Source organism: Tursiops truncatus, chromosome 16 (assembly GCF_011762595.2).
Source record: "Tursiops truncatus isolate mTurTru1 chromosome 16, mTurTru1.mat.Y, whole genome shotgun sequence".
Lineage (NCBI taxonomy): Eukaryota > Metazoa > Chordata > Mammalia > Artiodactyla > Delphinidae > Tursiops > Tursiops truncatus.
In genome coordinates this window covers 6,914,339-6,941,500 of record NC_047049.1, presented here as the reverse complement: position 1 = coordinate 6,941,500, position 27,162 = coordinate 6,914,339, and the positions used below count along the sequence as shown (strand labels likewise).

General features: G+C 48.1%; 1 protein-coding gene across 4 annotated transcripts in view; it reads right to left on the bottom strand.

Moving 5' to 3' along the window:
* The window catches only part of CTBP2 (C-terminal binding protein 2), a 163,063-nt gene extending 154,579 nt beyond the window's left edge, over window positions 1-8,484 (bottom strand). For 2 of the 4 annotated variants that reach the window (XM_033842022.2, XM_033842021.2), the window contains exons 1-2: window positions 8,349-8,484; window positions 7,509-7,719 (exon numbers count right to left, since the gene is read on the bottom strand). The gene's annotated coding sequence lies outside the window, so the exon portion shown is untranslated. Of the gene's footprint in view, window positions 1-7,043; window positions 7,143-7,508; window positions 7,763-8,348 lie in introns of those variants that run through there. The other 2 variants (XM_073793816.1, XM_033842023.2) reach the window with 2 other exon arrangements.
* Between the last annotated feature and the right edge of the window lie 18,678 nt (window positions 8,485-27,162).

Sequence of the window (27,162 nt, the reverse complement as noted above, 5' to 3'; positions counted from 1 at the left end):
TAAGCAGAAAGCACTGAGAAAAAAGATTCAGGTACATCTCTGTGTCCTCCTGAGATACTAAGGAATATGGGTAGAAACCGTGGCAGCCACACTGGACCTCCTGCTCCATCCAGGCCTGCAGTGGCAGCTGGAGGAATCAGCCAGCAATGCAGTCCACAGTTGAACGGCTGAAGAAGAGCCGGAAAGAAACTTAAAATATTTGTCACAACCCCTGGGAAGAAAACGCAGCATTCCCACCCCTCAGCTCAGCAGGCAGGTGCCCCCACGTGTGGGCCACCATCGGGTCTCTGCTGTTCGGAAAGCTCTGCCCTACCACCCCGGGCCCAGTGGTCAGTCAAACTCAGCCAGTGCTAGGAGCCCAGGCAGCCCATCTGGCCTGGCAGCTCCAACAGCAAGGCCTCCGTGGTGTCACCAGCACCCTGTCCCTCCCAGCAAAGCAAGCCCACGTGACCGGGCAAGGCTGCTCCACTCCAGTCCCCGCAACCATTCTTGGACAGGGTTTTCAGAGCCCCTGAGAGCCCTCCCGGCTCGCTGCGGCTGCAGTCCAGGTGGGCAGGCCCGGAAGCTGCAACACCCTATGGGCTCCCCACCATCCAAAAGGATGTGCAGGCATGACCCCTACCCATTCCCCAGACCCACCTGGGCCTGATCAAGCAGAAACTTTATTCGCACTTCTAGACCCACCCCACTAAAGACATCCATCAGCAAAAGAATAAAGTCCCAGCCAGAGTTCATTCAGCAGGAAGGGTGCACAAACCGTCTCCTGGCCTCCACCCGCTACAGCAAAGGGACTTCACCTGCTGCTCCTCCAACCCCACACAGACACACACACCTGGTCAGCTACAATACCATCACTTCCAGGTTGGATTCAGGTCATTTTCACCTAACAAGTGATTCTTTGCTAGCCTCAACAGCTAGGCTTTAGGCTTTTTAAATTGCCATATACCTGGGGCGGGGGCGGGGGGAACAATCCCATCAGGCCAGAGGAGCTGACCTCTACGATCTCGGTCTACAGTTCCTTCCAAAGAAACTTCCTGGGATTCCATGACTCCATAATGAAGTTTTTGTTTGTCCTGTGCTGGAAGCCAGATTTCAGGCATGGCTGGAGCGCAGCAGTGAGTTTACAACCCCTTGGCCAGCCCCAGCGCTGCAGAAAAAGACCCACACATCATCCATGTGACGAATTCCTTAAAAAGGCCCTTCCAAGTTCCTGCCACAACCTGGGCTGGGATGAGACACAGAAACGTCGCCACTACTTCCAACCAAGCTTCAAGCCAGTTAATAGTGTCTTTCAAGTCATAATTAAAGATTTATTTTAATGCAAAAAGCAGGTTTCTGAGCACTTTTGAGAGGGAGAAAATCAACAATGTAAAGGAAGGTTTTCTTTGTGTTTTTATCTCACAAGCGGGATGAATTTTAAGAACCACACCGTTTTGTTGAAAAGCACTGCCTTCCCCCCTACCCCGGGACATTTCTGGACTCTCAGTGAACACCAACCAAAGGTGAGGCTGCCCACCAAGTTCAGGAAACAACAGCTATTCGGGATTAACATCCCCTAAACACCATCCGACCTTGGGGAGAATGCAGGCTCTGTTATTACCCAGGATAGAAGTCACAATTCTCCGTAAAAGCAAAAGCATCATTTGCTCCAGGAATAAGAAAGAACCCAACCATTTTATCACAATTTTTGTGAATATTAAGCCACTCCTAGGCAACCATCTGTTAAATTTCGTTACAGAAACAGTTAAAGCAGATCATTTCTAAAACATTCACTCAAGGAGGAACTAGGCCAGATACAGATGGAAACATCAACTGGCCCCCAAAGTTCCAGGCAGAAGGGGCATCAGCCCCCAACAATGGGCCAGGGCTACACTGATCCCACTTCCTGGAGAGGCAAAAAAGAAAGTTCAACACGAGCACCTGGCACTTTAGCAATAGAGTTTTGGCTCCACTTTGGAACCTCAGCTCCCCTGTGGAAGCAGGAAGCTTTGTGAATGGAGGAGGAAGATGCAATACAGAGGAGTTTTCAGAAACGGCAGCACCTGTGCAACAAAATACAACAATCCAACACTCATTTTAGCCGCACTTTCCCTAACACCACAGACTAAAAACTACTTTAACGTGAGGGGAATAATAAAAATAAACACAACTGCTTCCTATGACTTCAGATGCCTCAGTTCCTGGTAAGTGTTGAATGTGATTTCTGAAAATTGCATTTCAGGGGCGGGGAAAAGTCTGCTTCGTTAACACGTTCTTAGAAGAACCCTACTATCTGCTTTTAGAATCTTTCCTCCAAAAAGCAGATCACTGAGAAGAAGAAGAACAAAGAGTTCCCCAGCAGTCCAGAAAAGACCACCTTCTAAGAAAAAGTCTGGAAAGGGAGCAGGCCGGTGGCCCCAATTGCCATGCCAGGCAAAGACGGATGATTGTGACTCTGGTTCCCATCCTGTCTGCAGCTCCTGAAGTTTCTGTGTTCTCCAGCAGTTAGAAGAATGAAGGCGAAACTGCCCCTTGGCTCCCATAGTCAACATTCCACACAAACAATGGCCTGGCTTGCTCCCTATTGTACATTCTGTATTCATTTGTGAATCCCATTTTTTTTTTTTTTTTTTTTGCACAATGTGCAAAGCCCTTCTTTTCACTGGTGCGGTCCTGAAGGTCCAAGTGCAGCCATAATTTAGGCTTGAAATACTAATAATGATGATGGCTAAAAGCAAGCGACAGATGAAGCCCAAACATTAATTTGTGAAGATCATTAGAGTCACACTGACGGCTTTTGGATACTATCCATTAAATCATGATCAAAAGAAACACTGAACACCTTAAAAATGGTTCTGAAGTTTTTAGCAATTATTAAATGTAATTTTCCAAACCCAGAGATAGGTGTGTTTAAAAAAAAAAAAAGAAAAAAAAATACCCTTTCATAAGTCTTTGATACATATTCCATCAAACACAGACTTGAATAAAAATTAACTTCAAAAGATTGATTGGGGGGGAAGATTTGCATTTTTCCTTCTTTCCCAGGATGCTGTAACTTTAACCGCAGGAGTGTAAATTAGGACATGCTTACCAGCTGTAAGGGAGAAAACTGATACTGCCCAGGCGGTATAGCCTCTGAGAGCAGATCCATTCCAGCATTTTCATGTGCCTACTAAAAGTCTGCAGTAGTGGAAGTCCACACAAGCATTCCTTAGGTAGTGAAATGCAGGAACATTCTTGGGGAATAAGACACCCCGATATTTCAATACACGGTGTCAAGTACAAGAACTTCTATTTGAAGAGTCAAGCAAACTGCACTCCCATTTTTAAATTACTACAGAAATGTGTTCCACCCTCTGTAATTGAACTATCAGCCAGGTGGTGGAAATATTACAGGAGCTGTGCCCTGCTGAAAAGATAAATTTCCTTTCCCAATCACGTACTATATGAATATATATTTGTGGCCTGTATCAGGGACATGAGACACTTGGGCTGCTGCTTTTCACTGATAGAAAGATTAGTAACAGAGGGACCCAGGCTTGTACTCACATATGTTATGATGACAGCCCTTCTATATTAAAATGACAGTGGTAAAAAATGACAACTGGGGTGGCCATTCTGCTATTGCTGTAAACTCTTTAAATTTTTTCCATTTAGGGAAAGTGTTAAGTGCAAAGGGGATAACTTTGCCTTCAAAAATGATTCATGATGGAAGAGAATTGTTGGCAAATGGCGTTCTGGTCCTAGACCTCAGCGGGGCCGCCCTTTTGGTTTTGAGTCTCAAGGATTTCAAACGGTGCGAGTTATCCTGAACTCTCTTTGCTTTGGCATTTTAACAGTTGCCAGCAATAATATCCTTTCCCAATCCAGCGATGTGCTTGCTCGGTACCTATGTTACATACTCATCCTTCATTTACCTTGTCACTAGCTACTCAGAACACTGAAAAAGTTGCAGGTTGATTTTGCAGCTTTGTTTGTTGTTGTTGTGGCTGTTTGTTTCACTTCGTCTCTCATTAAAACACTTTCAGGGCTTATGAATAGGATTTCTTTCTGGAGTTTTACAAGTCAAGAGTAAAGTTATTGATTATTCCCTGAAAGGGTAACTGATGGCTAGTTAATAATTATACGAATAGCAAGTTTTCCTGTTTCGTCTTGTGTACACGACCAGATTAACAATGCCAGGGAAAGCAAACTCGACTCCACAGGAACAGGTGTGCCCTGAGTCTTAAAAGGCCAAAATATCTCACAAAGTATGTCACTGGTGTATTTTTACAATGCTAGTAGTGTTTGTTTTTAAGTAGCCAAACTTTTCTACTTTTTTAACTTTAAAGAGACACACTTTGCAAATATTTCTTCACCCAGTCAATGACTAACTGCCAGGCGTAAGCTGCAATTCGAGCCTGGCAAAGAAATACATTTTAGGGACAAAGAGATTTTTTTGCTGCTGTTGTTATTGTTTAAATCACAGTTAAGAAAAGGCAATTTGCCCTGCCCCTCCCCCAGGAGAACACCCAGTTCAGGATGTTCAAAGATCCCAAGTGAAATCCTAAATAACAGGGCTCTGAGCTCCAATCTGCAGAGCTACGCAGAGCACCCTCCACCTATAGCTTTATTAATGTACAGTCAGGAAGGAGGGAGGAAACATACCCCTTCGCTTTATCTTCCCAAACAGGAAAAAGAATTAAACCAAAAGGCACCATGTCAGGTCCAAAACAAGCTCCAAACCCAAGATTTGTAAATTCCCTCTAATAACTGCTTTCTACAGGGACAAACTGGGGTCCCCTACTCCTCGGGCACAGAAAACCAATCAGTGTCATAAATTCCCTTTGCCTTCAACCCTCACTCCCTTGAACAGGGGACAGAGTGGGGGGAGGGGGCGACCCAACATCAACACTTAACACTAAATCCCTCAATGCTCTACAGAAATATGCTGGCTTCTTTCCTTTGTTTGGTCCTGTTATACTTGATCGAGTGTGAACGATTAAACTGGTTTCATTAAAGGCAAGTGCATTCACAGCTAGCATCCAACTTCAATGGCAACTGGAAGCATATTTTGCAAGAAGGAGGGCCTGCTTTTTTGCTTGAAATCTACCATCTCATTAACTTTTCTTTGGGGGGGGGGGCAGTAGAAAGGGCACTAGGGGTTTTTACCAGAGAGTGTCAGAGCAGCCCAGAGATCGCTAGACAAAAGGATATTTAGTGTTTCAACTCTGAGATACAGTCCCTCTTACTTAAAAAAGAGAAAAAAAATCCTGTTTCAATATTATATTAAAGCTGCTCTGAAAGTCTTTAATTAGCATTTTGAATATTGATTTATAATTGCTCTAAGAAGTATGCTTTGAAATCAAATGATTATGAAAACAAGATGCTTTAAAGCCCCATTACTTCAAAATGTAGAAAATTTATTTTAAAAAATCAAAACAGTGGAATTCTCCTAAGCACATGAAAACTAAAGTTCTACTTTGAGAACCCCAGAGGCAGAACAGCAGTCTCAGGTACTGAACACGGGGTAAATTTTAAACTGCCTTTGAGCCCAAGCACCTAGCTAGCAGAGAAGAGTGTCTTCTCTGAAAGAGTAGTACCAGAGTTTGATATATTTCGCCAAAGTCGGGAGGCAGAATCACTTAGTAAACTAACCAAAATAAACGTCCCCTCCAAATTATCCATGTCAGATAAAAATATACCAGTCTCTACAATATCCAACAGAATTGCAAATAAGGCACTTAGCATTTTAAATTCCCAATGCATATTTATAGAATAGAATTCTCTTGTCTACCCTTCAAGCCACTCACGTCTGACTCTCTAAGAACTTAACCCGATCTCCAGTCTTTAAAAAAGAAAAAAGGGGGAATAATCCAGAAAGATATGTTTACCCCGGATAGGGCAAGTGAGCCCGGCATGACGACGCAGGCCACTGCCAGCAGACTCCACCGCAAGGACGCAGACCAAGCGGGAATTTCTACGAAAAATTCCTCCTTTCTCTTGTAAAATACTAAACCCGGGTGCCCTTGGAGCCAACTGCCGCTTGGGCCGCCTCCGGAAAAAGTATTTGAGGGCTGGGCGCACCACACACACTCGCACGCACACGCAGACTCAGTGTCCGTGACCATCCGCGGCGGCGGAAAGCGAGCCACCGAAGGGAGTATGTGCGCGTGTGTGTCTCGCCGTGGCCAGTGGTGACCGCGCAGAGCTGCCCGGCCCGCGGCCTCCCGGCACCTGGGCGCTGCGTGGGCTGCGGACGACCGGCCACGCCGCGGACCTCCAGCTGGTGAAAGACCCTGCGCGCCTCGGCGCCCGCGCGCCTCTGCCCAACTTGCCCCGGGTCGTTGGGAAGAGCGCGAGGTAGAGAAAGAAAGGCGCTTCCCCTCGGCCGCGCGGGTCCGTCCGGCGCCGCGGAGGACAAGGAGGAAGAGGCGATCGCGGCCGCCCGGCTGCCTCTGCGCCGCGCCGAGTCCCCGCCGCCCGGGTCGCGCCCTCGCCAGACCCTCCTGCGAAACTTTTTCTTTTTGGTTCGCCCCACCCGAAAAGTGCGGCCAGGGCGGGGGAGGCGGGCGGGCCGGGTTCGCGGCGGCGGCGGCGGCGGCGCGTGAGGAGGAAGTGGTGCCGGCGGGAGCGCGGCCGGGCAGAGGAAATGCCCAGCCAGCTCTGCCCCCGCCCGCGCCCGCCGCCCGGCTCGCCCCAGGCCCCCGCCCCGCTGCGACTTTGGCGGGCCGAGCCCGCCGCGGCAGTGGTGGCGGCGGCGGCAGATGTGGCCCGGCTGCCCGGAGGAGCCAACAATGCGGGGCCGGCAAAACAAAAGGGTTCCACTTCGCCTCCTTTCCCGTCTTTCACTTGCGCTCCCGGGGCGCCGCGCGGGATCCCCTGCCAGCAGGGGCCGCTCCCCTGGGGACCCGGAGCCGCGCGCGCCCCGGTTTCCCAGCGGACCCCCCGCTCCCCTCCCCCGCCCCGCAGGCGCAAGGCCCCGCGCGCTCGGACTCCCGGTTCCGGGGGATCCGGCCGTATTGTCCCCGCGGCACGCCGCGCGCTCGGCCTGGGTCGCGGGCGGCCCCCGCGCGCGCACCCACCGGCCACCGGGAACAGGAGCCGGGGGCGCCTAGGAAACCGTCGCCGAGACGCCGCCGCCGCCGCCGCTGCCCTCCGGACGCCGCCGTGCTCGGGGTTTCTTTTTTTTTTTTTTTTTTTTTTTTTTGCCAGTCCTGATGGGAAGGAAGGTGACCGCCTACTTCGCATTCATCAACTCTCATCACAACAACAAAAATCCTGGCGCTAACGGCGGCCAGCGGGCACGATCGGCGGCGGGGGGCGGCAGGCAGGGACCCCAGGCCGGCGCCCACTCCCGAGCGCCGAGCGGGGACACCGGGCCGGGGACGCAGACCAAAGATGTCCTCGGATGCCGGCTTGGTGTCCTTCGCCCTCCTCCTCCTCCCCCCCAGTGGCGCAGTGAGGCGCGGGCGCGGCGCCCCCGGCCCGCGGCCGCAGGTGAGGCGGGGGCGGCGGCGGTCCCAGCCCTCCCCCGGGGCCCCCCTTACCTCGTCCCGGGCCGCCGGCGTCCACGGCGAAGGGCGCCCACCCGGGAGGCGGCGGCAGCAGCGGCGGCGGCTCCCGCCCCTCCCACCCCACCCGGCGGCGGTGGCGGCGGTGGCGGCGGCTGTGCGGCCCCCCCTCAGCGCGGCATGGCTCCCGGCTCCGTCCCTCGCTCCTCCGGCCGCTGCCAGTTCCTCTGGGCCGCTCCCGGGCCACCTTAAAATGACACACGCACACAAGGACACACATACACAAAAACTTAATCTCTCCCCTCCCCTCCCCTCCCTCCCTCCCTCCCCTCCCTCTCCCCTCCCTCCCTCCCTCCCCTCTCCCCCTCCCCTCCCTCCCCTCTCCCCCTCCCTCCCCACTACCCTCCCTCCCCTCACCACTACCCTCCCTCCCTTCTCCCCTCCCCTCCCTCTCCTCTCCCCTCTCCCCTCCCTCCCTCCCCTCTCCCTCCCCTCCCTCCCCTCTCCTCCCCTCCCTCCCCTCCCCTCACCCCTCCCCTCTCCCTCCCTCCCCTCCCTCCTCTCCCTCCTCTGCCCTCCCTCCCCTCTCTCCCTCCCTTCCCCTCCTCCCCTCCCCTCCTCCCCTCCCTTCCCCTTCTCCCCTCCCGTCCCGTCCCCTCCCCTTATCTCCGCTCCCCACCCTCCCCTCCCCTTCCCTTCCCTTCCTCCTCCTCCCCCTGCCGCCGAGCCTCTTCCTACTTCCCCACCCACCCCACCCCCTTCCTCCGCCCACCCGGCTCCCGATCGTCTCCAGCCTGGTCCCGGCCCCGCGCCCGGCCGCAGGCAGGGGGCTGCGCTGGGGGTACCCGGCCCGCACACGCCCCGCGCCGCGCTCACCCCCAAGAGGATGCTAATTCCAACTTGGATCGGGGGAGGGAGCGTCCTGGAAGCCGAGCGCCTCCCGGCTATTTGCTCTTCTTTATTTGTTTTCTCCTCCAGGGAAGGAGGAGGAAAACGGAGAGAAAAGGAAAGGGAAAGAAGCGGCGCGGCCGCGTCTCCCGGTGGCCGCCGGCTGCGCAAGAGCGAGGCGGGAGGCGAGGTGAGGGTCGCCGCTCGCTCACTCCTCGCTCCTTTTTTTTTTTTTTTTTTTTTTTTTTGGGCAAAGGCGGGGTCTCTCTTTACAAACCAATGACACAACCCCACATGGGCCGGCCTCGCCCCCTACAGATACTCTTCACTACAAATCGCCTCTCTCGGGGGATTAGTGGCTCCGCGAAAGTGCACACAGGCGCGGCGGGCGGGCGAGTGGGCCGGGCGCGGCGGGCACTCCCCGGCCTGGCCCCGCCTGGGAGGCCCTAGCGAAGCGCTGGGGCCTCGCGGGCAGGGCTGGGGGTCCAGCTGCAGCGGCTGCGAATCTGGCCCTCCCTCCACCCTCCTTCCTCCTCCGCCCCTTCCACGTGGGGCCCCGGGCGGCCGGCCACGTGGGGGAACTTGAGTCCGCGCGGACCTCGGCACGGCGCCCCGGGGTGGCCCTGGCTCAGTGGGGCCCCCGCCAGGCCCGCGGCGCCGACCTGCCCCCTTCCTGGCCCCGCGGCTCCAACTTCCTCCCGGGCCCCTACGCCGGCCGCTTCTGTCTTCTCAGGCCCGTGGGGTCAGGCGCGGGCCGACCACAGGGGGCACTTGCGCTCCCCAAATCCGGATCCGGGAGACAGTGCCCGCGCCTGGCCCGAGGGGCGGAGATGGCCGTGGGTGCGCGCGGAGGGAGCCCTATGTGCTGTAACTTGCAGCGGTAGTGTTCCCTACCAGAAGCAAAACATTTTTTACACATTAAAAAAAAAAATGTTCCTTCCTCTTGCCTGAATCTCGTCGGGGCTATTTTTAAAGCCTTGCCTTGGGTGGGAGCTCCGGGCCTCGCGGGACGGAGGCGATCTGCGGCCGGGGGGCCCCCAGAGTCGGGGACCTGGACTTGCGCACAGCTCCGACGCCCCAAGGTTAGTGTCTGGACACCAAACCTGGAATCCAGGCGGAGCGCCGGCCGCAGCTAGACTAACTTCCATGCCCGTGACCCGCGGCGTTGGAACTCGGTCTGAAGGGAGCCAGCGGCTGCGGGCTGGGAGGGCTCTTCTCCCTGCTCCCCAGAAGCCCCCAAACTCTCATCTCACATCCCTGAGATCGGCCGCGCGTCCTCCGAGGGCCCCTGTGTGGGCTGAACAGAGCCCTTAGTCTCGATCTGCTTAAAAACCATATTGAGATGTTACGAACTGGACTGAGGTGTTGAGCAGGAAAGGCGTGGGGAGGGGTGTGAGGTCCGGCCTTTGCAGGCCGCAGGGACTGCCATTCCCAGAGCCGAATCTCTGGATTTGGCCTCCCACGTACCCGGAGTGCACCACACCCTGTGAATCAGAGGAAACAGGCTGGAGCCTGGGGGCCAGAGAAAGGACCACCAAATCTCTGAACCCTTTTCTGCATCCCAAGGAGCGCTGCTCTAGGCCTCTCGGTCTGTTAACATTTTAAAAACTCCTACGCCGGCTCACAGCAGGAAGGAATGCGCACTGCTCGTTTGCTGAAGCGCGCCCAGGTCAGCCTGCGGGACTGGGGGCCCTGACTCCGGATGATCGCTTTATCATCCAACAGATTTTAAACCCCTACTGAAGACCTCCTAGAAGTGATGGCAGCGCGGGACTAGGCATTTAACACTCGCTAGTTCACAAAATTCGGTTGCTAAAATGTCCGAAGCTGGTTTTCTACTTGGCACTAATAGGCCCCGGCCAGGCCGGCTGAGTGGCTCTTGAGTGGCTTATGCGGTTCAGTTGAAAAACTGCCAGACCCGCGCTCTCAGTGACCTCCGTCTTCTGGCGACCCCGCATCTCCAGCTCTCGCCTCTCCCCAGCAAGTTTTGCCTCAAAGTCATGGCGCCTGAAATACTTCTCGGTTATACCCTGACCCCGCCCACCCCCAGGCTACTGAGGTACTATTATATGCTTTTCTCTGTTTCTTAGGCATTATGGTAGCCATAAAGATTTTCTGCTTCCTTATTTCACAGATGATCTTTGGTTCTGAGTGGCCCTCTTTTCACCCAGAACACACTGAAAGTCAGCTGGCTTTTCCTATCACTTGTTCAACTTTCACATCTACTATGAATTTGACCTTAGAAAATACTGTGTTCTTTGTTTTGAGAATGTTATTAAAAAAAAACAAAAAGTCATCCTCGGAGCCAAAAATTATTTCTCATATATTGCCCCCAACATGTGAGTTATTTCAAACTCCATTTTAAAATGAGCAAAGACTTGAATAGACATTTCTCAAAGGAAGATATACAAATGACCAACAAGCACAGGAGAAGATTTCCCTAATTATTAGGGAGATGTAAATCAATGCCACAGAAAGATACCACATCATGTCCATCGGGATGGCTATTATCAAAAAACAAAACAAAACAAAACCCAAAAAAACAGAAAAGAATAAGTGTTGGTAAGGATGTCAGAAATCAGAAAACGTGTGCATTGCTGGTGTAAATATAAATTGGTGCAGCCACTGTGGAAAACAGTTTCGTAGTTCCTCAAAAAGTAATGTAGAATTTACTATATGATCCAGCAATTCCAATTCTAGGTATATACACAGAATAATGGAAAGCAGAGTCTCAAGCAGGTATTTGTACACCAGTGTTCGTAACAACAGCCAAAAGGTGGAAATAACCCAAATATCTATCAAAGGATGAATGGATACACAAAATGTGGTCTATACACACAAGGGAATATTACTCAGCCTTTAAAAAGGAGAAATTCCAGCACATGCTAAACATGGACAAACCCTGAGGACATTATGCTAAGTGAAAGAAAAACAGAACCAAAAGGATAAATATAAGTTTCCACTCATATGAGGTATCTAAAATAAGCAAATTCATGGAGACAAATGAAAGAGATGACTAAGGGCAGGGAGGAAGGGAAAAAGGGAAGTTGTTTAATGGGCACAGAGTTTCTATTTGGAGTGACGAAAAAGTTCTGGAAATGGATGATGGTGATGGATTGCACAACAATTGTGAATGTGCTTAATGCCTCAGAACCATACACCTAAAAAGGGTGAATCTTATGCATATTTTACTGCAATATAAAAGAAATGGGGACTTCCCTGGTGGTCCAGTGGTTAAGACTGTGCGCTCCCAATGCAGGGGGCCCAGGTTCGATCCCTGGTCAGGGAACTAGATCCCACATGCCACAACTAAAAGAGCCCTCATGCTGCAACTAAAGATCCCGAGTGCCGCAACTAAGACCCGGCACAGCCACATAAATAAGTAAATGAATATTAAAAAAAATGTTGCAAAGTAGCTTTTGTCTCACAAACCTCTTAGTTTATACTTTCTACTATATATAAAGGTGGGGTTTTTTGTTTGTTGGTTGGTTTGGGGGTGTTTTTTGGCCGAGTCGCGCAGCATCTGGGATGTTAGTTCCCTGACCAGAGCACGGAGTCTTAACCACTGAACAGCCACGAAGTCCCGAAAGGTATTTTTCAGTAAGGAAAAAAACATTAAGATAAAGACAAAACATTTTGTTTTAAATTATATTTCAGATAATTTATAGAATAAATACCTTTTACTAATTTTTATCTCTACCAGTTACCTTTATAGAATATAGTACTGAAATGCTAATTTTTCAGTACTCTCCATGCTTCCTCCCATCTAATCCTATTTAACTGGTCAGGTTCAATTTCTGGTGTCCCAACATGGATTTGGAAAGACACAAAAAAGAAGAGTCACAAAAATAATAATAGCGGTAACAAATGTTGGTCCATGACTCACTAGGGTGCCTGGCACTGGGCTAAGCCCTTGACATGCATCTTTAATCCTCATAGCAGCCGCTTAAGAGAGATGCTAGTATTATCCCCATTTTACAAATGAGAGAAAGTGAGGGTCAAAGACTTCATGTGACTTCCCCAAGGTCACACTGCTGATGAGTGAGGAGCTGGGGTTGGTCCCCTATCTGCCTGATTCTGTTTACATACACATATCTTCATTATTAGTATAGATTCAGAAAAAGCGAAATTAGTTATTTTTAAAATGTATTTTTAGCTTCTCCTTATTTGAAAGTTTTTTCTTTCTTCGTTTGTTTAATAATAAGCCTTCAATCTAATCTTTAAAGGAAAAAAGTAAGGAAAGCCCCCCAAATAAATGTGCTGTCAGACACTGGTTAAAAAAATAACAACAAAGATGGGTATATGGCATGGTGGATTTTAAGGCTCTGAGGATCAATTTCAGAACAACAATCAAAAGCTGTGATAACAAAAGTAGAAAATAAATGGTTGCTGAGAATACGGGTTCCACATACTACTTTCATATCAAGGAAGAAGAAGTAATATAAAGAGTTCGAAAATGTTGCATCTAACCTGCTTTTGGGGGGGGTTGTTTTTGTTTTTGCCTTGTAAAAGATCTGTAGTCACTTCTTCCCTGATAATCTTGGTTAAATAGAAAAATCCAATCACCCAGAATACTTCATTTGTTCAGGTAATCTTGTTAATCAAGCTTCTGAAGTGGGAGGAGTTTGAAGTGTACACACTGCCCTGGGATGTACTGTAGAAGAGGCTTTTCCTTGATTCTGGGAACTCAGCTTACTTGCCTGGGAGCCTCCAGTCCGGCTTGACGTTGCCAATGAAAGGCAACTTTGTGTCTTCTGGCTTGATTCTGTTTCTTCTGGGTTCACAGGTCTCCTTTGGCACCTCAAGTTCAAACTCCTTAGCAGAGTGATTTCTCCCCTTGTTCAAGGAGTCTCTCTCCTTTCTGGGTACATGAATTTGGGATTCGGATAAGGGGCATTTTCCCCCAACGCTGTGGGGGGAGGGGTCCTCTCTCCAGTGGCGGGGCCTGGCCCAGAGGAGCCCCTGTACTGCAGTATGGGAGCAAGTGTATAGCTCTCAGCACAGACAGGGCAGAGGCATTTTTCCTGTGGACTCAGCTGTTCCCTGCTGACCAAGCCTGGCGCAGCTGACCCTTTGAGATGCTGCTTTGTCCTCCATAGCACACATGACCCGCCCCAGCCCCTCCCACAGGGCCACCTTGCCCCATGGATGCACTGTACTTCTTAGCTTTCAGGTACTTTCTGTGTCCACCAAGAAGCCATGGGTTCCATCCAGGTCACACAGTGCGGCGGGAGCACCCCTCCCACAGGCCTTCAGTCCAGTCACTTGCCTCAGCACCACCTCCTCCCTCTACACACATGAGGGGAGGGGACAGGCAACAAGAGCTGGTCCAGATTCTTCCTCAGGGCATGGGAATTTCTGTCATTTCTGCTCTGTTCTGTTTATAAATACACACATACGTACATGGCATCTTTCCTGAGGATTTGAGGGTTTGCTTTTTCACAGATAATTAAAAAGTGTAAACCACCATGATTCCTTGTCGCCTGGCTCGTAGGAAGCTCAAAGTCAAATGTTAAGTCCAAGGATGTCAACCAGCCTATTGTCGTGTTCCAGGAACCAACTTTTCCTTCCTCCGTGAAAAGTGATTGTGAACTTGCTCCGAGAGAGGACTGGTTTGTGTTGTTTGAGAGGGCATAGTAAGTATTTTCAAACAATTTTATATGTGGACAGCAAAATACCAGTTGTTTGATAGTATTTTCCATGACAGATATGATGGAAAATGGAGCTCAATAAAATTTTTTTTGCTTGATGATGATGCGCTGATGACACAGGATCACTTCCTGGATTTGGAGAAACCGGTCTGAGAAACTGTTGGAAGAAGTTTCTGATTCCCATGTTGACTTTTTGATTAACTGTAGGGTTGTATATATGTTCTTACTATAACCACCTAAAATATTTTTTTGGAAGTTGGTGGGAAATTATTAATAAATACCACAAAAGCCCCAACGATATCAACGTCCCTGACTTGGGGCAAGGGACTTTTTCTTTGGAGAGAATTGCACGAATTGCCCTCAATAGCGGTTATCACATTTTGTAACACGAAATTACCTGACGGTTTGATCCATTTTGTAGGCCCTGGACTGTAAGAGGTGCTTGGTTAAATACTTCTTGGATGAATGAATGAATCACTCCATGAATATATTTCAAGAGATCTGAGCTGGGGCTTCCCTGGTCGCGCAGTGGTTAAGAATCTGCCTGCCAATGCAGGGGAGAGGGGTTCAAGCCCTGGTCGGGGAAGATCCCACATGCCTTGGAGCAACTAAGCCCATGCGCCACAACTCCTGAGCCTGCGTGCCACAAGTACGGAAGCCCGCGCTCTAGAGCCCGTGCTCTGCAACAAGAGAAGCCACTTGCAATGAGAAGTTAGAGCACCACGACGAAGAGTAGCCCCCGCTCGCCACAACTAGAGAAAGCCCGCGCGCAGCAACGAAGACCCAACGCAGCCAAAAATAAATTAATTAATTAATTAATTAAAAAAAAAAGAGAGAGATCCAAGCTGTGCAAAAGTCATATATGTAAACTGGCAAAGAGAATAAAGTAATTTTAAATTGAACATAGTATTAGTATAAGGGAGGTAGGATTGGGGGTTATCTTCAAAGGTTTTTTATCTTCATTCTGTTATATTATTTTTATAACTTAAAAAAGTAAAGGGGAGTGGGGGGAGGCTCAAGAGGGAGGGGATGTATGTATACATATAGCTGATTCACTTGGTTGTACAGCTGAAACGAACACAACATTGTAAACCAATTATACTCCAATAAAGATGTTAAAAAAAAAAAAAGGAAAGGGGCAAAAGGAAATGATGTGTGCAACAAACAGTTCAGAAAAAATAACGTGTAGATAAAGCAAATGTGCCAAATGTTAAAAACTGGTGAATCAGGGCGATGGTTGTATGCACTTATCTGTGCATTTAAGAATTATTTCAAAATAAAAAGTTTTTTAAAAAGAAGTGGAAAAAATGGAATCCATAGCTGCAGTGTGAAGTGCTGAGTCTGAAAGGCACTTATTTTCTCCCGTTTAGCAGCCTTTCAACAGGAAGGCATAACTCCTTCCCTGCTTCGTACCTCCCTGAGAGCAGCTTTGATGTCTCTGGAACCCGGGGCCTATAAAAGGCCCCCAGGACTGACCCACTGCTGGAGGGCGGCAGCTTCCGCCCTGCCTTAATCAAAGACTTCTAACTAAGGGCCTTACTTCTCCCCTCCCTATCTCTCTCCTGTTTCATTTCTAGGAACCCAGGAACCAACGGTTATAGAAAAAAAGATAGTGGCCCTAGATAATAGTGGGTTCTTTTATTGTAACTGTTTTGTGCAATAAAATGGACTAGTCGTGTGCACTTGAGTCTTTCAAGGGTCTGTGCGGTGAGAGTTGCTGGGAGTTGGACTTGACTGTATTGTCACTCGCCTGTCTCTGTTGCTCAGAGCTCAGCTCACTTCAGAACCACATTATCGGAAGCTCTCCGTCGCTGTCCTGAATGGAGGTGGGAATTTTGCCGTGCTATTTTGCGGAAGAGCTGTGCTCGTTGTGGCTATAATATAATCATGATGTGATTCGTAATTAATTCTAATCAGCAAGTACACTTTTGCCTTTGCAGATGCTGTGGCCTTTTTCAAACACGTGTTAAAACTCCTATGCTCACGCCCTATGCAGTGAGGGGTACCAGTCGAAGTGGTTGAAGCTCTCAGTTTCAGGATTTAATTGGCATTTGGGCTTAAGCCCATCACTTTTATTTTTTAGTTAAACACACACACACACACACACACACACACACACACACACACACACACACACACACACACACACACACTGCCTGAATCCTTTGAAAAACAGTGACGCCAGTCCTAGGAAAACAAAAACAAGCGTGCTGATCATGCAACTGAGTGAATCTGTAGTGTAACATACGGAGGAAATAAACAAACATACTGAGGTACTACTACTCTACAAACATTGAAGGACGGCCTGCTCTGTGCCTGGTCTGGGCTGAACCCTTGGTACGAGATTAGCCTGGGCTGGTTGCTGCCTCCCAGGAGAGAGGATCACAGGGAGACTGCACTGGCACATGTATTAGGTCATTCAGTCCTCACCATAATTCGAGGTAGGGAGTAAACCCCCCAGTTGTCTGTGAGACAATGAAGGGGGATTAGGTGCAGAGCCAGCTCCACAGGCTGCAAGCCCTGTAGTCACACAGGCCCCACAACCAGAAGGGCCCCATGCTTGGTTTCGTGCTCTGCAGTTGCTGTCTTGAAATTCTGAACAATTTGAACAAGGACCTTGCATCTTCATTTTGCACTGGGCCTGACAGATTAGCAGTTGGCCCTATTTAAGAGTCGCTCAGCCAGCAAGTGGCAGACCTAGAATGCAGGGCAGTTCTTCAAACCTCCAAGTTCACTGTACTTCAGTTACTTTGGGAAAATGATTAAAATACTAGATAAAACATGCCCAATCCTTGTAGTGGAACACAGAATGGGGAAGCCTAGGATTCTCTATTAGTGGTCCATGGAGTCAAACTGAGTCAACATGAGTCTAAAAAGTCCCCTGGCCTCTTATGAGGACACCTCCTCACATGTCCAGCCCGGGGACCTACTCTTGGAATGTTAATTTTAATGTTAGTTTTCCTGTGACCTGCAGTCCTCCAGATGTGTTAGCAATCATGACCAACAGCAGAGTCATACAGGCCACTGACGTTACTCAGCCCACAGTCCACAGTGGGGCATGGTGAAGCAGCTACTGAGAGTGGCCGAGAGGGGATGGAGACTGGGGGTGGCCAGCCCCCTGGAATTGTTGCACGCAGGGAAAGGAGTGCTATCATCAAAGGGTGCGTTACTCAGCTCCAACTAGAACCGGGTTTACAGTCTAAAGCTTGTCATGCAGCCTGCAGTTCCATCACCTGCAAAATATCCTAAAAATGGAACTGATTTCAGTGAGTTCCTCCTTCCTGGGGAACTCTGTACTTAAAAAAAAAAAATCATGCATCCCTGAAAATCTACAAATAAGGCCCATATTCATCAGGTCAGCTGGCCAGGGGAGCCCAGGTTTGCCAGTACTCACCATTCATGGCGCACTCACTTGTCCCAGGAAAGCATCATTATTTCACGTTAGCTAGGGCGGCCCTTGCATTTCAGACGAGGATGCTGAGGCTGCAAATTAGGGTCACTTGCCAAAGCCTTTCAGCAGACAGGCCGGGGAGCCCAGGATGAAACTGCAGGTCTGAGGGCCTCCCAGGCTCTCCCTAGCTCTGCTGTCTGCCCGCCCAGTGCTCACCAGGATGTGGACAGGTGAGTGCATCTGGCCCCCAGGTCTGTGCATCTCTGGAGACTTGCCCTCACATTTAATTTGTGCCAGGAAGAAACAAAGCAGTGGTCTGCTAGTTTTTCTCCCCAGCTCCAACTTTTCATTTCAAGATTGTTCAACTCTATAGAAAAGTTGATTCAATAGTACAATGAAGGGGACTTCCCTGGTGGTCCAGTGGTAAAGAATCTGCCTTCCAATGCAGGTGATGTGGGTTCGATCCCTCGTCAGGGAAATAAGATCCCACATGCCACAGGGCAACTAAGCCTGTGCGCCACAACTACTGAGCTTGTGCGCCTCAACTGGAGAGCCTGTGTGCCACAACTACAGAGCCCACGTGCCACATGTACAGAGCCCACGCGCCCTGGGGCCCACACACCGCAACTAGAGAGAAGCCCGTGCACCGCAACAAAAGACCCAATGCAGCCAAAAAAATAATAATAATAAATAAATAAATAAATAAAATAAAATAGTACGGTGAGGGACTTCCCTGGTGGTCCAGTGGTTAAGACTTCGCACTTCCAGTGCAAGGGGTGTGGGTTTGATCCCTGGTCAGGGAGCTAAGATCTCACATGCCTTGCAGCGTGACCAAGAAAAAAAAAACTTATACACAGGCCCACCACCTGTAATATTAGTACAATTTGTTCACATTTTGTCACATTTGCTTTTGCTCTCTTCTTCTATCGTAGATACTTTTTTTCTTGAACCATTTGAGAGTCAGCTGCAGACATCCTGATGTTTCCTCCCTAAATACTTCAGCATGCGTCTCCCTAGAAGAAAGATCTTCTACTACAAAACCCTAATATTTTATCACACCTATGAGTATTAACCATATCTCAATACAAGGGCTGCCAGTTCAGTGCTGTTCAGTGTGTGGTCAGTCCACTGGGGTCAACCTGCAGACTATTTGTTATAGGTCAGGAACAAGCTACATACCAAAAGTGAGAGCAAGCTTTTAGAAACTTTCATAGTAATGTGACAGGGTCATTTTAGATCTCTTCAGTTTAATAATCAAAAATCTGGGCTTACATTTTTGTATATTTTAATTTTATTTTGCGAGAAATTCACTTTTAGGGCTCCCCTGGTGGCGCAGTGGTTAAGAATCCGCCTGCCAATGCAGGGGACACGGGTTTGTGCCCTGGTCCGGGAAGATCCCACATGCCGCGGAGCAACTAAGCCCGTGCGCCACAACTACTGAAGCCCACATGTCTAGCGACCGTGCTCCGCAACAAGAGAAGCCACCGCAATGAGAAGCCCGCACACCGCAAGGAAGAGTAGCCCCTGCTCACCGCAACTAGAGAAAGCCCGCGCACAGCAACGAAGACCCAAAGCAGCCAAAAATAATAAATAAATAAATTTTAAAACATATTTTAAAAAAAGAAACTCACTTTTATTATATTTTACAAAAGCATCTGTGGTACACCGAAAAAACAAACAAACAACTGGTTCTTCACCACAGGTAGTTTGAGAAGCACTGTTTAATTCCCAGATCGTTTTCAAATTTCCCCAATTGTTCAAAAAGGCTTTTAATAGGTTTTTTGAGGGGGATCCAGGATCCTCCTGAGGCTCACAGCCTCCGTCCGGTTGCTATGGGCTCTGCCGGCCTCTCTGAGCGACACTAAGCCATCGTCCTGCTCTTCTTTGGAACTTGAAGCCTGCTCAGTTAGAGTGACTTCAGTATTTGGGGGGCCTGGATCAGGCAGGTCTGCAGCTCTCTGAGGCCCCCAGAAATTACTGTTCATAAAGCTATAAAAGGGTAAGCCCAGTGACCTGATAAATCATTTTCAAATTTCCTATGAATGTCTTCGTGATGACAGGCAAAAAATTATAACATATTTGTGACATTCTGGCAGAGTCACACTGGGTAAGGAAGAAAAAGCTGTGTTTGTATTAAATATCAGCTAAACAAGAAATCTGTGATGTTCTGATGTCGGAGATGGTCATCAGGAAAACCATAACAACATGTATCTGCAGCGCCCAGGGTTCGGCTAAACTCCTTTGCACATGAATTGGAAGTTGTCAGGTTTGGGTTCAAGGCTGTCAGCTAGCAGGTGGTAGACCTAGTGGGCTTAGGGACTCCTCAGCTGGGAAGGGACGTGCATTTGTCTCAATTAATTTCCACTGAAGAGAAATATTTAACGTGATTGATGTAAGGCATGATACAAATAAATACCACTTATTGCATCTGCGAAGCATTCAACATGGTGCCTGGGACGTAGTAGCTCTTAGAGCAAATGCTGCTGGGCTCTCCACCACCCTCTTCACCACCGGCCAGCATCATGGCTGCAAAATGGGCAGTTACACAGGTCCTGGGCTTAGAAGGGCCCTGTGCTTGGTTTAATGCTCTGTGGCAGCTCTCTGCAAATTCTTAATAATTTTTAACAAGGCACCCTGTATTTTCATTTTGCACTGGGTCCTGCAAATTATGTAGCTGGTCCCACCCCACCCCACCCCACCCCCCCCGCCCAAATCTAGCTGACCCGCCTCTGATTTCTTTTCTTTTCTTTCTTTCTTTTGGTCACACGGCTTGCAGGATCTCAGTTCCCCGACCAGGGCTTGAACCCAGGACTCCAGCAGTGAAAGCATGGAGTCCTAACCACTGGACCGCCAGGGAATTCCCCGGCCTCTGATTTCAATAGCAGATGAGCTGAATGGATGGTTGAGTGCAAGCGTGGCTCCCCTACGCTGACAGTAAACACACACACACACACACACACACACACACACACACACACACACACACACACACACACACACACACACACACACACACACACACACACACACACACACACACACACACACACACACACACACACACACACACGGCACAACTTTCCATGTTCTGCCCTGAGCCTTCTCCAACACCAAGAAGTGCCTTCACCTGCACTGCGGTACAGCCTGGAAGGTCAGGAGAAATAAAGTGTGTGTGAGGTGAGGGTGCATTTCCACGAGCGACGGTCATAAGTGGGGGCTGGAGCAGGGAGCAAGTGCTCCAAACTCCAGCTCCTTGGAGAGAGTTCTGCAGCGTGCTCTGTATACTCCTCAGGGCTCCCAGGCTGACTGAGTTCCTGCTGCCCTATTCCTACTCCCTACATGCTCCCTCCTGCTTCCTGGGATCACCTCCCAAATAAACCTCCTGCACCCAAGACCTTGTTTGAGGTTCTGCTTCTGGGGAAACTCATGCTAAGACAGTCTCAGTAGTAGGTGTTCTATAAACATGTGTTGAACAAATAAGTGAGTGCTTAGCTCGTAGGGTTAGTGACAGGAGTCAGTGAGAAAAATTGTGGAAGCATCTGGTTCAGAGCCTGGCTCATAATAGGAGGTCACTAAGTGGTGGCTGTTAGTATAACTTCCTCTCTTACCCATCCAGAGCTTCCCATTCAGTAGAAATTGACAGGAAATGTAAGAGCAAGTGTGACAGGGATGGACCACAAACCAGGTGGCTTAAAACATCAGGGAAATACCCTCTCACAGTTCTGGAGGCCAGAGATCTGAAATCAAGGTATTGGCAGGGCCACGCCCTTTCAGAGGGTTCTAGGGGAGGATCCTTCCTTGCCTCTTCCAGCTTCTAGTGGTTGCTGGCAATCCTTGGCTTGTAGATACATCACTCCAATCTCTGCCTCAGTCTCCCTATGTGTCTGTATCTCTATCTCTGTTTTCTTATAACGATATCAGTCATGGGGTCAGGGCCCACCCTAATCCAATATGACCTTATCTTAACTTGGCTACATATGCAAACACCCCATTTCCAAGCAAAGTCACATTCATTGGTACCAGGGGTTAGAATTTAACGTATCATTTGGACATATACAACGCTAGCCACTAGAGATGGAGAGATGCATTTTATTTAAAATAAATGCATAACACTTTGGCCTGGGGGCTTGGTTTTTTTTTTTCTTGGATCAACTGGCAGAATGAGTAAGCTCAGGCCAGAGGATAATTTGTACCTGTGGGGTAAGTTCACGTGTCGCCTTAAATGGCATTTTCACTTTTATGTCGTTATGAGGAAGCCAGTCCTCCTGGGTGGACTGCAGCCGTGTTTTGACATGGCTCTTTGTAAGTGGGCTGAGAATGTAACCTCTGATACAGGCCATAATCCCAGCTGGGCTTTTCCCACATAACTGTTTATAAATAGTCTCAGATGTTAATAATTAATACATGTAAAATATTTATTAAGCACTTAATTTATGCCAGACTCCTATGTCAGGTTCCAGGGAGACAAGGAAGGTTTGGGCACAGACCCTGCCCTCAAAGAGTTCATAGGAGCATTTATTGAATGCCTCCTACACGCACAGCACAACCTGGGTTCTGAGGTTTTTGCTTTCTCTAGTCCAAATGGGCTGCCCAGAGACTGTTCCCAGGCAAAATACAAACACAGGAGCCACTGCTGTGAATGACCGTGGCGCGGGGAGATAGGAAGATGGGTTCTCTTTCTGACTTTGTCTTTTTTCTGATCATGTGATTTTGGATAGATCATGTCCCTCTGGGCCTCCTTTTCCTTTTCTATGAAAATAAGCAAATGAAATGAGATAGTGGTGCAGGGCTTGTCAACTCGTATCATCCTGAGAGTCAAGAGTCAACCTAGACATTTATTAAGCCCTTACTGTGTGTCACGCAAGATTTCATTTACTTTTTACAACAACCCTATGCAGTGTGGATTTTAATTATTCCCATTTTAGAGGCTAAGAAACTAAGGCATAGGGTGATTAAGTCCATTTCTACAGGTCATAGAGTATTAACTGTTAGCACAGGGGTTTACACTCAAGTGGTCTGACCCCAGGACCGAGCCCAGGACAGTGCACTGGACTGTCTTCTAGTGCAGCATGGCATTCTGCGATTTTGTGGCGTTGAGAAGACTTCTAAAGGGAGCAGCAACTGACCAGCTGAGTGTAGGGAGGGAAGTCTTTATGACTCTTGAGCTGGAAAAGAAGAGCAGCAAATTCTTTGCCCACTTCCCTTTGGCATCTTCCCCACACTGCCACAGCAACCTAGTAAACAGAGAGCATACACGGTGCCCATCCTTCAGTGGAATGTCTTCCTCTTGAGCTTCTTTTTACCTAATGGACACCCCACATCTCCTTTCTGGTAGATTTCCCTTTCTGTGCTAGCTGCTGGGAAACTCATACCCCAGGTCTGTACTAACTCTAGCAATGAGGGAGTATCTTACAGGACATATTTTATATACTCTCATTAGTCCTAGCCTCATTTCATTTACAGATTCTTATTTTCCTCTTACTCTGGTGTTCCAGAGGACTCCCATTTGCCCTCCAGATCCACCCTGCATCCTTTCCCACCCAGCTGTCTGTCTTGGAGGCTGACCACTATGGACTACGCCAATATTTGCTCACTCACTGACTTCTAGTTGGGTTTGGCCAATGGGGAGCCATAGTCAACCAGAGGGAGGGAGGAAAGGGGGGGTCAGTGTATTTGTCCCCTTGTCTCCCTTCCCTCCCCTCCTTCCTCCCTTCACCCTTACTCAGTTGCCTTGGGCTTACTGCCTTTCACCTAAGGCCACACTCCTGCCCTGCTTTTAAATATTTATTGAGACATAATTCACATACCATAAATGTCACCATCTGTAAAAAGTACCATTTCAGTGGCTTATAGTATATTTGTAAGGTTGTGCAATGATCATCCCTATCTAATTGCAGGACACTTTCATCACCCCAAAAAAGAAACCTGGAACCCATTAGCAGTCACTCGTTATTCCTCCCTTCCAGCCCTAGGCAGCCATTAATCTACTTTTTGTGTCTATGGACTTGCCTGTTCTGGACCTTTCCTATAAATGGAGTAATATAACAAGTGGCCTTTGGTCTGGCTTCTTTCACTTGGCATAAGGTTTTCAAGGTTCCTCCTTGTAGTAGCATGTATCAGTATTCATTCCTTTCAAGGTTCCCTGTGACACTCTACACATCTTTCTTTCTGTGTTCTAGTAACTTCTTCCTTTCCCCACCCTTTGGGCCTAGAGGTGATAACAGCTCTGCTTCTGCTAGCCCCAGGTTGCTGCACTAGCTGGTGGGGCTTCCCTGCACCCACATTTTAAAAAATTAACCCTCCTCAGATGATCCCATTTGGAGTGTGCCTTTGCCTTCTGGTGGGACTCTGATACCCAGAGTCCTTGTGCAGTGTTTATATTTTGTATGAATTTCCATAATATGACTCACGTATTTTTTCATGATGAGTTGGGACAAATAAATACATGATAGGTTTGCTGATAACATGGAAACTGGTGATTGGCCTTTCCTTACAGCCCTTGCCTGTTACCAAGTCACTGAGTGATTCTAAGAACTCTTGGGGGGGTCTTACACCCTCCAACCCTGCCATTTCTGGAAATACCCATCAGGGAAAGCCTGGTACTTGGCCACATTCTGGAAGTAGCTTCGCTCACTTGGCTCAAGTGGGTATGGACAGAGCTCCTAGTGAATGGCCAGACTGAAAAGTGGTTGTAACTTCTACGTTCACATGAAGATGCACTTGGGAAACGTGCAAAACTCTAATTTGCAAGAGGGTTCCTTGGGAGGAACAGTAGTAACCAACAGAGAGCCATTTTCTTTTTCATCTTGTCACCACTGGTCGCTGGGAACAGACTGTCCAGCCTCTGCTACTCATGAGGATTCTCTAAAGAGTTTTCAATAAATTTCATTTATTAACAAGGAACCGCTCTACTTTAAAAAAAAAAAGAAAGAATACCATTTGTAAATAACCTCCTATTACTCGAGGCTTTGATTTTTACTGTATTACGGAGGAGTTGGCAGGAATAAGAGAGAGAGACAATGGGCCCCGGGGTGGAGGACCAAGAATAACAAGGCAAAATTTGCTTAAGCTTGTCACTCAAACCTGAGGGCCTCTTTCTGGAGCAATCTTTGGTGTGAATGCTCAAAATGCCCCAAATCCAAGGGCCATTTAAATCTTAATGATAAAACTCAGGAGCAATGCAACTGTTTAGAACAAGAAAACGATTCTGAAAAAGCCCTACAAAACAAAGACGGATCCCAGTGTTACTGGTAGCAGAAAATTGAGGTCAGCATTGCCCAGATCAAGGAAATTTTATCTTCAAAGATAGCATTTGGTTGCTACCATCACAAGGCAAATGCGAACGGCTTGCTTAGTATTTCACCTACATCATTTGGGGAATGTTTAAAACCTGAGGGGCATAGAACGTCATCTAGAAGCAAGGAAAATTGCTCTCACATTGCTGGTGGGAGTTTCAACTGGCCTCACTTTCTGGAGGAAGTTTTAGTAATATGTATTAAAAGTCTCAAAAAATGACCAACCAGCATACAAAAAGATTCTCAACATCTCAACGTTAGAAAAATGCAAATCAAAACCACAATGACCTACTGCCTGATGCTCATTAGGATGGGCACTTCTGAAAGAACAGAAAACAAGTATTGGTGAGGATGTCAGGAAATTGGAACCCCTGTGCTTTGCTTTGTTGGTGGGAATGTAAAATGATGCAGCCACTATGGAACACAGTATGGAGGTTCCTCAAAAAAATTTAAAAATTATGATCCAGCAATTCCACTTCTTGGTATTTAACACAAAAGAATTGAAAGCAGGTGCATAAAATTGATGACTAATAAGAACTTGCTGTATAAAAATAAAATTTAAAAATTAAAAAAAAAAGAATTGAAAGCAGGACCTTGAAGATATATTTGTACACCCATGTTCATAGCAGCATTGTTCACAGTAGCCAAGAGGTGGAAACAACCCAAGTGTCCACTGATGGATGAATGGATAAACAAAATGTGGTATATACTTACAATGGACTATTATTCAGCCTTAAAAAGGAAGGAAATTTGGACACACGCTGCAACATGGATGAACCTTGAGGACATTATGTTCTGTGAGACAAACCAGTCATGAAAGGACAAATGTCATATGGTTCCACTCATTTGAAATCTCTAAGGTAGTCAAAATCATAAAACACTAAGTCAAAAGAGGGTTGCCAAGGGCTGGGGGGCAGGGGGAGGGGAAGGAGGAAATAGTGTTTAGTGGATACAGAGTTTTCTGTTCTGCCAGATGAAAATGTTCTAGAGATTTGTTGCACAACAATGTGAATATACTTTCCTGAACTGGACACAAAAATGTTTGAGATGGTTAATTTAAACCATGTAAATTAAATGCTATGTGTTTGGGACTTCCCTGGTGGTGCAGTGGATAAGAATCTGCCTGCCAATGCAGGGGACGCGACTTTGATCCCTGGTCCAGGAAGATCCCACATGCCGCGGGAGCAACTAAGCCCATGCGCCACAACTACTGAGCCTGCGCTCTAGAGCCCATGAGCCACAACTACTGAGCCCTCGTGCCACAACTACTGAAGCCTGTGCGCCTAGATCCCATGCTCTGCAAGAAGAGAAGCCACCGCAAAGAGAAGCCCCTGCTCACTGCAAATAGAGAAAGCCCACATGCAGCAACGAAGACCCAGCGCAACCAAAAAACAAACAAACAAAAGAAATCAATGTTATGTGTTTGTAAGTACAAGAAGAAATAAAAAAGATTTAAAAGTCTCAAAAATGTTTCTAGCCTCCTCCAAAGAATTCCATTTCTGGAAATGTATCCTGAGAAGCTCTCGAGGACTTTTGCACACATAGTTTGTCACAGTGTGATGTACAACATGAAAAAATAGAAGCAACTTAAATATTCCGCGATAGGGGACTGGATGAACAAATGATCATAAATCACCCAATGGAATACTCTGTAGCCAACAAGAATTTTGTCATAAAAGAATAGTTAGTGGCGTCGGAAAGTGGTCATGACATATTAAGTTAAAAATTCACCTTAGAACTATAGTGTGATCCCAATTTTGCAATAATTTAGGCATATATGCATAGAATAAAGACTAGAAGATACATATCAAAATGTGAACAGGGTTCATCTTTGGGGCATCAAGATTTGAGTTGACTTTTATGTATTTCTGTGTGTTTCTCTCTATTCCCTGAGGTGGACATGCACCACTTTATTTTTTTTATTTATTTTTTTTTTTTGCGGTACGCGGTCCTCTCACCGCTGTGGCCTCTCCCGCTGCGGAGCACAGGCTCCAGACGCACAGTCCCAGTGGTCGTGGCCCACGGGCCCAGCCACTCCGCGGCACACGGGACCCTCCTGGACTGGGCACAAACCCGTGTCCCCTGCATCGTCAGGCGGACTCCCAACCACTGCGCCACCAGGGGGAAGCCCCTACTTTATGTACTTTTTATACTTTTCTATATAAAAAATGTACACATTAGTGAAGAATGAAGGCAAAGCAGAGTGTAGTCAGTATCATCTTCTTTTCCAATCCAAACCCTCCAGATGTCTTTTCAGAGTCATAGCTTCAAAGAGAGTAAATATAAGAAGCAACTGCCGGGACTTCCCTGGTGGTCCAGTGGTTAAGACTTCACCTTCCACTGCAAGGGATGTGGGTTCGATCCCTGGTGGGGGAACTAAAATCCCGCATGCCGAGGGGCAACTAACTAAGCCTGTGCACCACAGCTACTGAGCTCGCGCGCCTCAACGAGAGAGCCCACATGCC